The sequence below is a fragment of the Suncus etruscus genome, chromosome 6 (genome assembly GCF_024139225.1).
Source record: "Suncus etruscus isolate mSunEtr1 chromosome 6, mSunEtr1.pri.cur, whole genome shotgun sequence".
NCBI classification, from domain to species: domain Eukaryota; kingdom Metazoa; phylum Chordata; class Mammalia; order Eulipotyphla; family Soricidae; genus Suncus; species Suncus etruscus.
Genome location: NC_064853.1, coordinates 35781707 through 35795218, shown reverse-complemented (window position 1 = coordinate 35795218; position 13512 = coordinate 35781707). Strand labels below are relative to the sequence as shown.

At 41.1% G+C, this 13512-nt stretch overlaps 1 protein-coding gene and 1 non-coding gene across 2 annotated transcripts in view; both read left to right on the top strand.

Moving 5' to 3' along the window:
• The window catches only part of CTPS1 (CTP synthase 1), a 1052426-nt gene that overhangs the window by 972252 nt on the left and 66662 nt on the right, over positions 1 to 13512 (top strand). The gene's annotated exons all lie outside the window — the stretch shown is intronic.
• Positions 13064 to 13169, top strand: LOC126012423 (U6 spliceosomal RNA). The gene has a single exon (XR_007496899.1). It is a non-coding gene; the product is annotated as a U6 spliceosomal RNA (small nuclear RNA).

Genomic DNA, 13512 nt, shown 5'->3' with positions numbered 1-13512 from the left:
GATAGCACAGCGGTGTTTGCCTTGCAAGCAGCTGATCCAGGACCAAAGGTGGTTGGTTCGAATCCCGGTGTCCCATATGGTCCCCCGTGCCTGCCAGGAGCTATTTCTGAGCAGACAGCCAGGAGTAACCCCTGAGCAATGCCAGGTGTGGCCCCAAACAAAAAAAAAAAAAAAAAAGAATGATAGATAGATAGAGAGATAGATATAGATAGATAGATAGATAGATAGATAGATAGATAGATAGATAGATAGATAGATGATAGATAGAGAGATAGAGAGATAATAGGTAGATGATAGAGAGAGAGATGATAGGTAGATTTCCTGTGAAATATGAATGAGAAGGAAGGAAAAATAGGAGAGTAACTTGAAAAGATTAACTATTCTAGCAGAGACAGTAAGCAAATGGGCAGCTAATATATAATGAATAAATAAATAAATAATAAATAAATAAATGTAGCCAGGGAATGCAAACGACACAGTCCCAAGTGGCTGTTGGCTCATTCCAATTGGGGCAACACAAAACCCAAAACTAGAAACATTCACTAATACATCTGACCACCCCTCTCTGAGCTGCCAAGTAACTCAGGGAGGTTTTCCTTGGCTTTAATTTTCATTAGGAAGAGAGAATAAAAGCAAGTTCCCTAACAATGGGTTCCCTACCCATAGGCTTCTCCACAACCCACCTTCTATGAAAGTAGGTGCATTTATAAAAAAAATACAGACCCTTACTTAACAAGAGAATCCAAAGAGTAGGAGCTGAGGAAAAGAAAGGGTATCAAGAAAAGAAGAAAATAGCCATGTTACTTTCTCACCAAATAGTAGGTCTGGATGAAGTATTTTCTTAGAGTGAAGAAAAAAAAAAGACCAACAGGCAACAAAGGGCCCTTGAACAACAAGAAAGAAATGGGAAGAATTTAAACCATCCTCTGCTCTCTTAAGGAAACTTTAAAGGAATGTGACCTGTATTTCAAAAAGCAAAACAAAACTCAGAACTGTCCTGTCACACGGATGGTAGAGCAAAGGGAGGAAAGAGGAAGAAAGCAATAGCAAGTGAGAATGCAAAGGGCTTGGGCCTGGGGTTAGCTCTAGTGCAAAAGTGCCTACCTGAAATAACTAAGTGCTACTTGGAAAGCCTGAGGCTGGTGAGGGCTGTGAGTTTGATCTCTGGCACTGCCACCCACGCCAGACTCTAATCCCAGCAGCTCTGTAGTTTGCTTCCCTGGCATCACAACTAAGTGTGAGAGCTTTGGTGTGGCACACAACAGCTGCATGTGACAACCAGAACCAATATGTGAGTACCCTGGCAACTACTCTCACTTCAAAGTACCATGCCGGAGAGCACGTATGCAAGCACCAAGCTCAGGATGAGATTCCTGGTCACAGCAGTGATAGCAACTAAAGGGAAAGGAAGGGAAATGGTTTTTACTCAAATGCATGAGAGAGAAACATTTAATTTTCAACTTTCTAGAAAGTGAAATCTATAGAGAAACCTCGATTTAAGAGAAGGGCTATATCAATTAGAAGGCCAAGGAAAAGAATAAAGAGATAAAGAAACTAAACTGGAGCCTAGGTCAGAGAAATTATAAGGAAGGCATAGTAAGGGGATGGGGTGACACTTGCCTTGCATATAGCAACTTCGATTCAGTCTCCAACATCATATATGGCTCCCTGAACATTCCCAGTAGGTTTCTCTCAGCACGGATTTAGTAGTAGCCCCAGAACATTTCCAAAAACTAAAAATAATAACAAGCAATGGAAAAATTTTGTTTATTATGTTATATTTATTATAGGAAAGAAGAATCACATGTATGAAATGATTCAATGTTGCTAATGGACATACTTTTTATGAGAAGGTCTCATGCTGACCTGGGAGAGAAAGTTGATGCAACAGTAACTGAGAGGACAATTCATCACAAATTCGTTCATTTCCCCCTTCTCCCCACCATGGTTCCCACTTGTTTTCTAGATGTAAGGCCTCTGTAGGCCCCTTGAACCAAACAAACGAGTTGAACCAAACAAAATGTGCCTTTTAGGGAGTAAAAAATATAGTGAAATAATAGAACATAAACAAAAAAGATGCAGGCCAGAGCAATAGTACACTGGATAAGGTGTTGGCCTTGCATGAGGTTCAACCCCTATACCACTGCCAGGAATGAATGATACTTGAGGCAAGAACCAGAAGTAAGCCCAGAGCACTGATGGGTGGAGCAATAGATAGATAGGTAGATAGATAGATAGATAGATAGATAGATAGATAGATAGATAGATAGATAGATAGATAGATAGATAGATAGATAAAAGACTATTGTAAACTTTCCCAGGTCTAGGTAGGAAATAAACAAGGTTCTGAGATGGCAAAAGGCAAAGAGTTCAGACAGACACAGCAGGGCAGGGAAGTCCTATCCAGGGGATGACTTCAAGTTCCGACAGTGAGGCCAGAACAATGGAAGCATGAAAAGCTTGCCCAGAGTCCCCAGGTACAAGAAAAAGTGTGGTGAAGTGGCAGTGTGTGGTAACAGTTGCTTAAGATAAATTTCTAGAAGTTTCCCAAATGCCATTTTCCAGGATCTTCAGGCCATTTTAAAGAGCCAGTGAGCTCTATGTATCTCTTGGGAAGTCTGAGAAATGCTGAGCATCTCCTGCCTGTCATCCATCTCCCAGCTGCTGTGAGAAGAAAACAAGCTGGAAACAGGGAACAGCATCTCACTTAGCTCCAAACAACGTGGATAAAAGGGACCTGGGTCCAATGTGTGATTACGTCTAGCAGCCATGCAGTAACTTATCTCCTCATACATTAGCAACATTTATCAGAGCAGTGCTAAGATTCCAACTCTCCTCTGTGCAGACAAAGAATGTTTAACTATCAGTCCATTTGAGTTACACTCACCCCAGTTCAAATATAAGGTCTTTGTAGACTAAGGACTAAATGTCCTTAGATTCATTGGGTATTAGGGAAACTGAGTCAGAACTGGATCCATTATGTAACTTGGTCATGTGAACTGGCTCAAATAATAGTAGTTGTGCTTCTGTTTTCTGCTCTATAAATTCAGGAGAGAGGAAAAAACCCACTCTATGCCCTCTTCATATACATTACAATATGAGAAAGTTCTGAAACTGAGCTTCCCACACGTAACTAGTTGTTGAATGTGAAGAGGAGGGTAGGTTGTATGCCAAACTGATATCTGACAGGTTTTCCTTGCACAAGATATATATATATATATATATATATATATATATATATATATATATATATATATAATTTTTAGTTATGGCCACATTTATTTCCATAGCATCATTACTTCAATACATAATTTTGTTGTTCTATAAGTATTTGTTGAGCATGTGGCATGGCTTTATTCACATGGGGACAATTTTTTATGCTAAGTAAGAAAACTAGTGCATAATACAAAGCTCATTTCTAATCTTTTACTGCCTCAGTCTCAACCTTTATTTCCCCCCATCTTCCCATGTAGGTGCAGCTCATGACATGAAGCTCACCACATAGAGTGATGAGTGCAATTAGAGAAATAACTACACTGAAAACTATCATAACAATGTGAATGAATGAGGGAAATAGAAAGCCTGTCTCGAGTACAGGTGTGGGTGGGGTGGGGAGGAGGGAGATCTGGAAAATTGGTGGTGGGAATCTTGCACTGGTGAAGGGGGGCTGTTCTTTACATGACTGTTATCATACAACTACAATCATATTTGTAATCACGGTGTTTAAATAAAGATAATTTAAAAAAAAGAAAACTAGTGCATAAGCATACATATGCATCACTGCCCATTTAACAAACTATTTATTAAGATACTGTCCTTCTGGCAGTGTTAAATTAATGTCATTTATCAAATATATTTTAAATGTGATATTTTCAAAAAATGATTTAGTGTTCAAGAAGACTTTATTCTTTAATTAAGCCATCCTCTAAAGGGCAATAGATTATCCCAGATGCTACATAGTACTCTCTATATCTCAGATCAACAAAACCTGTCTGCTATACACACAGATACATATATTGGATCATGTCTAAAGAATTCTGAGGATTGCAGATAGTACTTATTCATTCAATCACTACTCATTCTGAAGTCAAGGAATAAGAAATGAATGAAACAAAACTCCATTCTCTCCTGACACTTTCAAGGAAGTGAGGATAAACTCAGTAAAGAGGTAATTTAATGGCTTTCTGTGGGACAAAAAGTACCGTGAACAAAGCGAGGTGGGAAGAACAGAATTTCTGGGGCTTACTTGGTACACTCTGAGCTGAGACCTGCAGAGTTAAGGAATAATTTAGAAGGTTAGTAAGCAACAGAGGAAAATAAAATGAGCCACATGATGATCCTCTGAGAATTCGGGCAACAAAGGATACATAGGAAATGTGCAGAGAAAGATGAAGATGAGGAGTAGTCACTGGGTACATTTAGGAGCACAGTCCAAACCAGCCTAGAAAATGGAAGAATGGAGAGTTTGAGGGCTGCTCTATAATCCAGTGTATTATGAAGTATTATGGAGATAGGCCCAAGTAAGTAGAGGATATCAGAAGTCAGTGATCATTCTCTTAAAATGGCTGCATGGCTTTCTCCAATCAAGTTCTATGTGATTCCTCTGTTAGAATGATGAGAGGGATCTGCTGAAATTACCCTCTCTTAACTTCCTCACCCTTTTGACTTAGCATAAACAGTCAACACCTTTGGACTTTCAGCCACTAGCATCCAGTGTGTCCATTACTTGATGCTAGGAGCATCCTGACATGCTATAAGGAACTACCCATCCCTGATGGCATCAACATAAAATTACTTATTCTGGTCTCCAGAATGCAAGGACCATGTCAAACCACCTGATGATTCCAATTTCTTGGGCTATCTCTTTTTCTCAGCCCCCTCACCTCTTCACCGTCCAAATAGAACATAATGTTAACATATGGCCAGAGACCTGTCCATACTTTTTATCTTGTTCCACATATCTTTCCCTCCTTCTTTATCCAATAAATTGTCCCAGATTTATAGGCAAGAGTCTTTTTTATTTTTCCCCCACTACCCCCTAGACAAGAGTCTTTAAGTTAATGGATTCTGTGCATTTGAAATTTAGACAGGAGACCATCAAGAGCAGCTATCTACTTGCCTCTATATCTGGGCTCTCAGCTAGAAAGATTCAAATATTTGGGGAGAAATCTAGATGTCTGGGGGGTGAGATCATCAAACTCCCCCCCCTTTTTTTTTTACCTCTCAGTCCTGGACCATGATGCCTCGGGACTTGGCTCCACAAGTGAAGCCAATCTTAGCCCCATCAGCCAATTTATTTTTTATATAATTAAAAAAATGTAATCACTTGAATTACAATCCACACAGTTTTTTCATGTGGCCTGTATGACTCACAGCAGGATGCTGGATTTCAAGAGGGAGAAGCCTCTGGGGGAAAATGGTTGAGAGGACCAATATTCCCAACTGCATTATTCATTTCCTGTTGCCACTCCAACAAGTCTACCACAACCTCAGTGCTCTCAAACAACACAAATTCTTTATCTTCTAGATACAGAGGTCCAGTTTCCCCAATGAATATCTCAGTCTACAAATGTAGTGTCAGTGTTGTGTTTCTTCTGGAAACTCTAAGGAAGAATTTAACCTTTTGCCTTTGCTAACATATAAAAGTCACCTACATACCCTAAGCCTTTCCCTTTCTTCAAAACCAGCTACATCAACTTTTCAATTCTCTCTTTGTCTCTGTCACTCTTCCTTCCTCTTTTAAAGACTCGGGAGAATACACTGGGTCCAGATGTCTTCTTTCCTTTTTGCCTCATAAGGTAACATATTCCCAGGTTCTGGAGGCTAAGATATGGACATCTATGAGGTAGAGGAAGGTGACCATTATTCTGTTTATTGAAATACACCTCATAATTCATAGTATCAAAACAATCACAGCCAACCCTGGCTCAAGTGGAAGAGACACAGACCCAGCTCTCATGGAGATTTGCCTATGAATGGGGGACCCCACTATTCCTACTGTGGCTGCTCCCCCACTTTCTGCTCAAGGACAGGTGCCACCTCAACTCCTGCCACAGCCTATGGTAACAGCCTGATGATTTAACATGCATCTACAAGGACTCTGAGACATGGAACAGTGGCATATTACGCCAGTGTGAGGCAGCGTCAATAAAATAAGTAATATTGGGGCCGGAGAGACAGCATGGAGGTAGGGCGTTTGTCTTGCATGCAGGACAGTGGTTGGAATTCCGGTGTCCCATATGGTCCCCTGAGCCAGCCAAGAGCGATTTCTTGCAGTAGTGCCAGGAGTGGCCCCTGAGCACTGCCGGGTGTGACCCCAAAACCAAAAACCAAAACTAAAATAAAATAAGTAGTATCATCTCTCTAGACAGCTGGGTCAAGCAAACCCCACTTTCTATATATTCCTTGGAGGAAATTAGATTCGATTGTACACATTTTGAATTATGTGGCTCAGAAAGACATTCCTTGTATACGCTGAGAACATGCTGTACTTGGATGAATTCTATCAGGATGCAGAACATAATATAAATGTGAAGAAAGAAAACAAAGGAGATGTGAAAATCACGTCCAACTTTTAGCATAAGGATTAAAGGATCGCCAAATGATTAACTTCCCTCAAAATAGGGGTTTCCCATGCTGTTTGAATTTAAGGGCTGTTTTTTTTCTGTTGAAATCAAGCATTATTAGTAAACGGCGGTTGTGAGAATTCGAAGTGGCTAAATTGTAGGCTTTGCTGGAAACAGGCCCGAATAGAACATATTAGCATAAATTGTATTTTTTATGGTGAAGCTGCAGTGTTAAATATCAAACTGTGCTAAACTGTGCTCTCGGTACGGTGGCTAAATGGAACTACCTGTTATATCAGTATACTGAATTGTCAAAACTGAAAAAGTCAGCTATTTCAATAGATGTGTTTATAAAATATCCTGAGGTACATTGGCCTAACATCTATGAACAAAACACCCCTTGGAATATTAAAAACCTGTATATTAAAATGAAGGATTAGCAAAGGGGTAAATATGAGAATAATTTTAAAAGAAAAACTAAAAAAAATGAATATCGTATGTTCAGTTCACATTTTCTGACAAAAAGTTCTGTGTCTACCTTACTTTTCTCTATGTCTTATATCAAATCATTTCTGTTTTACTACTGTTTCTTTTTCAGAAGACTAGATATTGGGTTTTTTTATTTTGTTTTTTGGACCACATTCTGCAGTGCTCAAGGGTTGCTCTCAGAAATTATTCTGGTGGTCCTTGGAAACCATATGGGTTGCTGGGGATCAAACTCAAGTCAGATATGTACAAGGCAAGCACCACACCCACTGCACTATCTTTCCAACCCGTAGACATTGAATTTTGCCAGTTAAACTAAGCAGCATTATTTATTTCCTTCCACTTTTGACCCTAGATATTTAGCATATTTTTATTAAAAGAAATGAGAAGATTAATCAAATGCCTATGAATTTGATTTTTACTGAATTTTCTGTCTTTGAGCAAATGTAAAAGAAAGCATATGCATTAATAGCGCTGGACTCCAAATAGTGAAAAATTAGATAAAATAATATTCTATTCAATATGCTGAGATAATATTCAAATATTAGTTAATAAATCAACTACTTATATCATCTACAGTGTGAGAAGATTGTTAGAAAATCAAGTATGTATGGGTCAAAGAAATAGATCACAGGTCTTAGTATATGCTTTGCATACAGAAGACCCAGATTTGGTCCCTAGCACCACCTGGTCACTCCAGCATAGAGCCAGAAATAAACCCAGAACACTATTTAAAATAGAAAAAAAAAGGAGAAAGAAAAGAAATTAGATTATCAGTAGCATTTACTTTATCCAACATCTACTTCTGCCACTCTCATTCAGATCTTTCCTAACTGGTAATTGTTTTTTGTATTTAATGCAAAAAGTTTTAAAGCTCCATAATAATTAATTTTAGACTATGAATTAATTTTTTAATTCTCACTCTTAAATCAAAAGCAATTTGAATTGGAACAAACAAGTAGATAGAAATATTAATCCATAAACATACAAGCAGATGATAGAGGTGAAGCTTTATTTTCAGAACCAGGAGGTTGGATAACACCCAATGGTACTCAGGGACTATTTCTAGTTTTCAGGAATGACCCCAGGTGGTGCTCAAGGAACCAAATGTTGTGCCAAGGATTCAAGCCAGAACCAACTGCAAGCAAGGCAAACACTTTACCTCCTGTGCTATTTCTCCAGGTTCATAACCAGGAGTATTTTAACTGTAATTGACAGAAACCCAACTCAAGCTAATAAAACAATGTAAGTTTATTAACTTACATAATTAAGAGAGCTTAGGGTTTAGACCGGTGCAGGTAAAGTTGAATCCAGGCACTTAAATAATGTGTTTATGTTTCTGTGTCTTTATTTTTCACTACTCTGTGGCTTCTCTTTTAATATTTGTTTCATTCTTTCATATTATACACAGATCATCCTTAAAACTTGCTAACACAGAATAGCAACCTTCTTCATCAGATATAGTAGAAGAGCTTCAAGAAGCATCTATATGTCCAAAGTGGAGTAATGCTCATCCCTAAATAAATCACTGTGACTGGCCAGATAGAGCTCTAGGGTTAGCCCTGCCTTGGTCTCCTAGACACACAGGAAGCATTAGCCTCAACAGGACTAATGAGGAAGGAAGCAGCTTCCCATGGGAAGAAGTAGAGAAGGGAATAGTCAGTCCATTTGGCACAGAATTTTCTTTATTCATCTCTCTGATATTTGGGAGAGGGCACTCCTTCCCTCCACAGTGGAGGTACATCATCCTTGTCCACCATTACAAGGAATGCAGGCAGATGACAACTCTCCTCCAAATACATATGAGCAGACTTAAGACACATTCAACCCGTGGGCCTAGATAATAGTGAGGAGAAAGTGTAAGGAGAGAAGATAAAGGTGAGAAATAATGGGGACCAGGGATCAAGAGGATTTAGGTACATACATCTAAGAGATGAATCCCCAAAATGGGGTCTATCACTTTTAGAGCAAAGGGTCCTCTCAATTAGAAATTCCTGGATCAAATTGAGAAGCAGTTGTCCTGGGCCCATAAAAACAGTTGATGGAATACCATAGAGGTAGTAGAGTTAGTGGTAGGGTTGGTGGAGAGTTATAGGTGAAAAGAGTTATTGGTTGGCGGGATATTGGCTGGACTTTCTGAATTGCATTGCTATAAGACCCTGGCTGCCCTTCCTACCTGTTCTGTTCTATTCTATTAAACCCTTTAACAAAACAAAACAAAACAAAACAAAACAAAACAAAACAAAACAAAACCTTGCCTGGCTAGAGTCATTCCTGAGCAGGAAGGAATATATATCTGATACACATTCACTTGTGGTGTCAAAGAAGGACACAGTTAAATATTCAAATGATAGTCAAAGCACTGAAATCATGAGACCCAAACTTTAACAACCATATTTATAAAGGTGTCTGTGAAGATAACATACTTGTAGGGGTGTAAGGTATGGGAAGGAACCTGGAAATACTGATGGAAAGAGGTTGATACTGGTGGTGGGATTTTTGATAAACTATTGTATAGTATCTAAATTTCAACTCTGAATAACTTTGTAAATGATCTGCTTTAATTAAAAAAATTTAAAGACACATTTTAGTCAGCACCTGAAAAACTCTCTTGACAGTTAAAGGGTTTCACCAAATGTTCAAATTGGAGCTCTCTACTCAGTAACATAGTATCTGAGAAGCAGAGGCTCAGACAGCACCCAATTGCATGTCCAAGCCTAACAGCCAGCTGTTTCTGCTCTCTACGTCTTTTATTGGCATATTTTAACTCTGATCATTTCATAAGATCCTGAAATATACAAGCATCTGTTTAACACTAGGAATAGCCTGAATGTGTTCCATGTGGGAAGACTTGAAGTAACCCTGTAAGGCAGACCCTCTTAGTATTTCACTATGATTGGTGACCTCAAACTCGAAGAAGACACACACACACACCACATGTATATGTGTGGGTATATGTATATGCATCTGTGTGTAAGTTTAATATACATCTGCACACCCATGTACATTTGCATCCATGGAAATGTATGCTTTCACATATATATGCACATGAACATGCACATACAGCAGATATGGCTCTGGGGTGTATGCTCTTAGGTCCAAGGTGAGACAAATACCTCTTCTCAAGATGGATCGTAAAGTGAAAAGGAAGAGCAAGGACATTTTTTCAAATGACAGTGATGAAAATCATGCTGAAACAAAGCAAACAAGCAGATGTAATGACATAATGTAGACACAGGGCTGTCAACTCAGACACCCGGACACATCAACGCAGCCCCAACACTGGCGAGTACACAAGGACATGCAGTCTCAGCAGCTGTGAGCAGTCGGGTTGGATGAACCCAGGTAAAGGTCTCCTCCCACACTGGTAGCATATAAACATCCGGTCTCTCCTTCAGACACTGCACCCACAGAGGCAGCCTAGTGTCTGGGGACCCGTTTCTTTCAGGAATGAAGCAGTGGTGGCACTCTGTCATGTCAGTGGTGCTGTTTTCATTTGGGACACGCTCCCTGTGGAATCACAAGGACTGAAAGACAAAGTGCCCTGAGCAAGAATTTCCTGAGCACCTATTCAGGCCTGGGCTGGCATGGAGAACACCCAGCAAGACCCAGATACACCAATGCTTCTCCTCCATCCACGGAGCTCAGCCTTGTTCCACAAGGCAGCTGAAGTTGACAAAACTGCTAACAGACTTGGCATAGAGCTCCTATAGGCACGGTGGTGGGCACAGTGTTGAATTTCTTTGTTTTTTCCTGTCTGATGAATCATTACTACCTCCACCTCTTCCTAGCCCTCACTACTGCACACCCTGCCCCCGCCTCTGTTGTGGGACCCCAGTGTACTCTCCCACTACCACCCCACCCTACCACCCTACACATCCCCACAGGAGGGATCACCCTCGTCAAGCAGAAGGCCTGCATCTGCACTGATCAGTGTGCCCAAACCCTTGCCCCAAGTAACCAAACTGCAAAAATCTGTCTTCCTCCTTTAACCAAGCTCTAAACTCACACTTTTCTGGCTGATTGCCAGTTCTCTTTAGAAACAGTAGGTCTTTATTTTTTAAAAGAGGAAAAGCATCAGACACACAATGTGACAATCAGTGACTGTGTGAGCACGGCCTGTTGACGCAGAGGACATCTTGCCAAGATGGGACCAAATTACCTCCCCTCCCCTGCCACCCACCGCAGCGCCTGTCAGCAGACACCCTCGGAACAGAGGCCTCAGTGAGACAGACCCAGCAGGCCCAGCAGCCACGGTCACCAGAGGGGCCTGGTCACCTCCCCTGGCCCGGTCAGTTTCCCCACCCACTCTAAAAAAGCCTTCCACCACTGTGCTAGGAGATGAGGGGACTGGCTGAAGGGTGTGGTGAGAGCGACACTTAGGCAGTTCCAGATCCCTCCCTGGATGCCTTGAGAATTCCCCAGGCACCACCAGTGAGACCCACAGCTGCGTCAGAACTCTATACCCATGGTCTGCCTCTATACACTAGAGAGCCCCAAAGCTTCCGCACTCCTACACACATACAGTGCCAGGCCTAAAAGAGAAGGTCAGGGCATCTAGCTCTAGGCCCTGCCCATTTACCCCTTTGTACAGAGACCATGCTGAACCCGAGGAATCCCCACTTCTACCTGGGGCCCAATGCAGGTGAAGGTCGCCCATACATGGTAGCTGGACAAGAGTGCAAGAAGGACATTTAGTTAATCCTAGTGTGAGATTGCAAATATTCACAGCACCATATTATTGTCTTCCAGGCATTTCTGGGCTCCCCCCTCCCTCTGTTAACTAATGTTTTTATTGTTGTTATTTTACTGTGAAGGAGGGAACTATCTAGAAATTAAGACTTAAAATCAGCTTCTCAAAGATAACACCATACAGAAGAATGAAAACACCCTAATAAAAATAAGCTGAGCTGTCCTAAGTCCCTTGGCAAAATCCCTTCAATTCAGTCTGGGAGTCCCACAGCCAAGGGGCCAGAAGGAGGGCTGGTGGGGGGGAGGGACATGGGCCCAGTGACACGCCTTCTTAGCACAGATCTGGAATCTCTCCCATCCCCTGAGGCTGCCTGAACTGGCAGGGAACCCTAAAAACCTCCAAAGTCTCCTGTCTTTAAAAAGGCTCACATTTCCCTGCTTACTGACAAGGAAATGAACTGAAGGGAAAGGAAGAGCTGAATCAACAGGCCAGTATCTTCTGAGGGCAGGGAAAAAGGCCATTCTCCTCACCTTAAGACTGAAAGAGAAAAACGTCAAGAGAACTGAGGGGAGAAATAGACTTGAACTTCGTGCAGTTAAACCGCTGTTCAACATATCATTTTTCATGGTCCAGATCTTGAAAAGTGCAGATACAGCCATTATAAAAGGAACAAATCAAAGTTCACGTCCCAGGCCATGTTCACTGGAGCCAAGTGAGTGCCACAATCTCTTGTGTTGGGGTCCACATGCCCATGGAAGCCCAGGCCAGTGGGACAGAGCTCTTTCTCTCCCCACAAGTCACAAGAGCCAGTCTGGTGGAAGAAAACCTAGCTGGAAGCCAGGGAAGACAGGAAAGGGACACCAGCTCTGAACCCCAGGGTAGGATCTCAGGATGAAGTTATAAGTATGTGTGTTCACACAGGCTAAGCCCTGTGTTCATACCTGACCTCAGACTATGTGAAGATCCATGTGTGAAGTACCTAGTACCTAGCACCAAGTAGGATCTCATATATTCATGAAATGAATAATGAGTCAGGCACAACTCTCCCCAACACAACCCTTTGGGATAACAGCCTTCCTTTATTCTTTGTGATGTCCAGAGAGGTGCTAGCTCCATGGGTAAGCTGGATGAGAACTGCTTCTTCCAGCATCTGTCCCAAGTCCTAGGCCAGGGCCCTGTTGTATCCTTAAAAAGAGACCATCCTAGGTGATCAACCCTGTAAGGCTGCCTCATTCAGAAAAGAGTGAGGCACAAGGACTGCATGATGAATAGTGAAGGTGTCAAATGAAGAAAACTTTTCCATCAATAGACAGTACCAGTGCTAGCTTCAGCAGCACATATACTAAAATTGGAACGAAACAGAGAAAATTAGCATACCCTCCAAAAAAAAGACAGTACCACTCACTGACAATTCCTTCTCTCAAACTAAGCCTTCTCTGGCATTTGAGACTTAAGACTTAAATTTTAACTTAAAACTTACTTAAGTCAGGCATATAGCTCAGTGATATATCTTTTCATGTGAAAGGCTCTGGGTTTGATCCCTGCTACAAAAATAAAGAAAAATTAACAAACTACCCAATCATCAACACCAACCAAAATACCATGCTTTTGTATCTAGCTTTCAAGTGCAAGATAAGGGGGGAGGGCTATACCAAATGTCCCTGTTCTCGTTGTTGGCCACTTCAGCCAGGAATGATCTGAAAGTCAAGTAAGTATGCTTTCTTTTTTGTGATCTTCCTGGTATTTCTAGTTTTAGCTAGTTTTGAT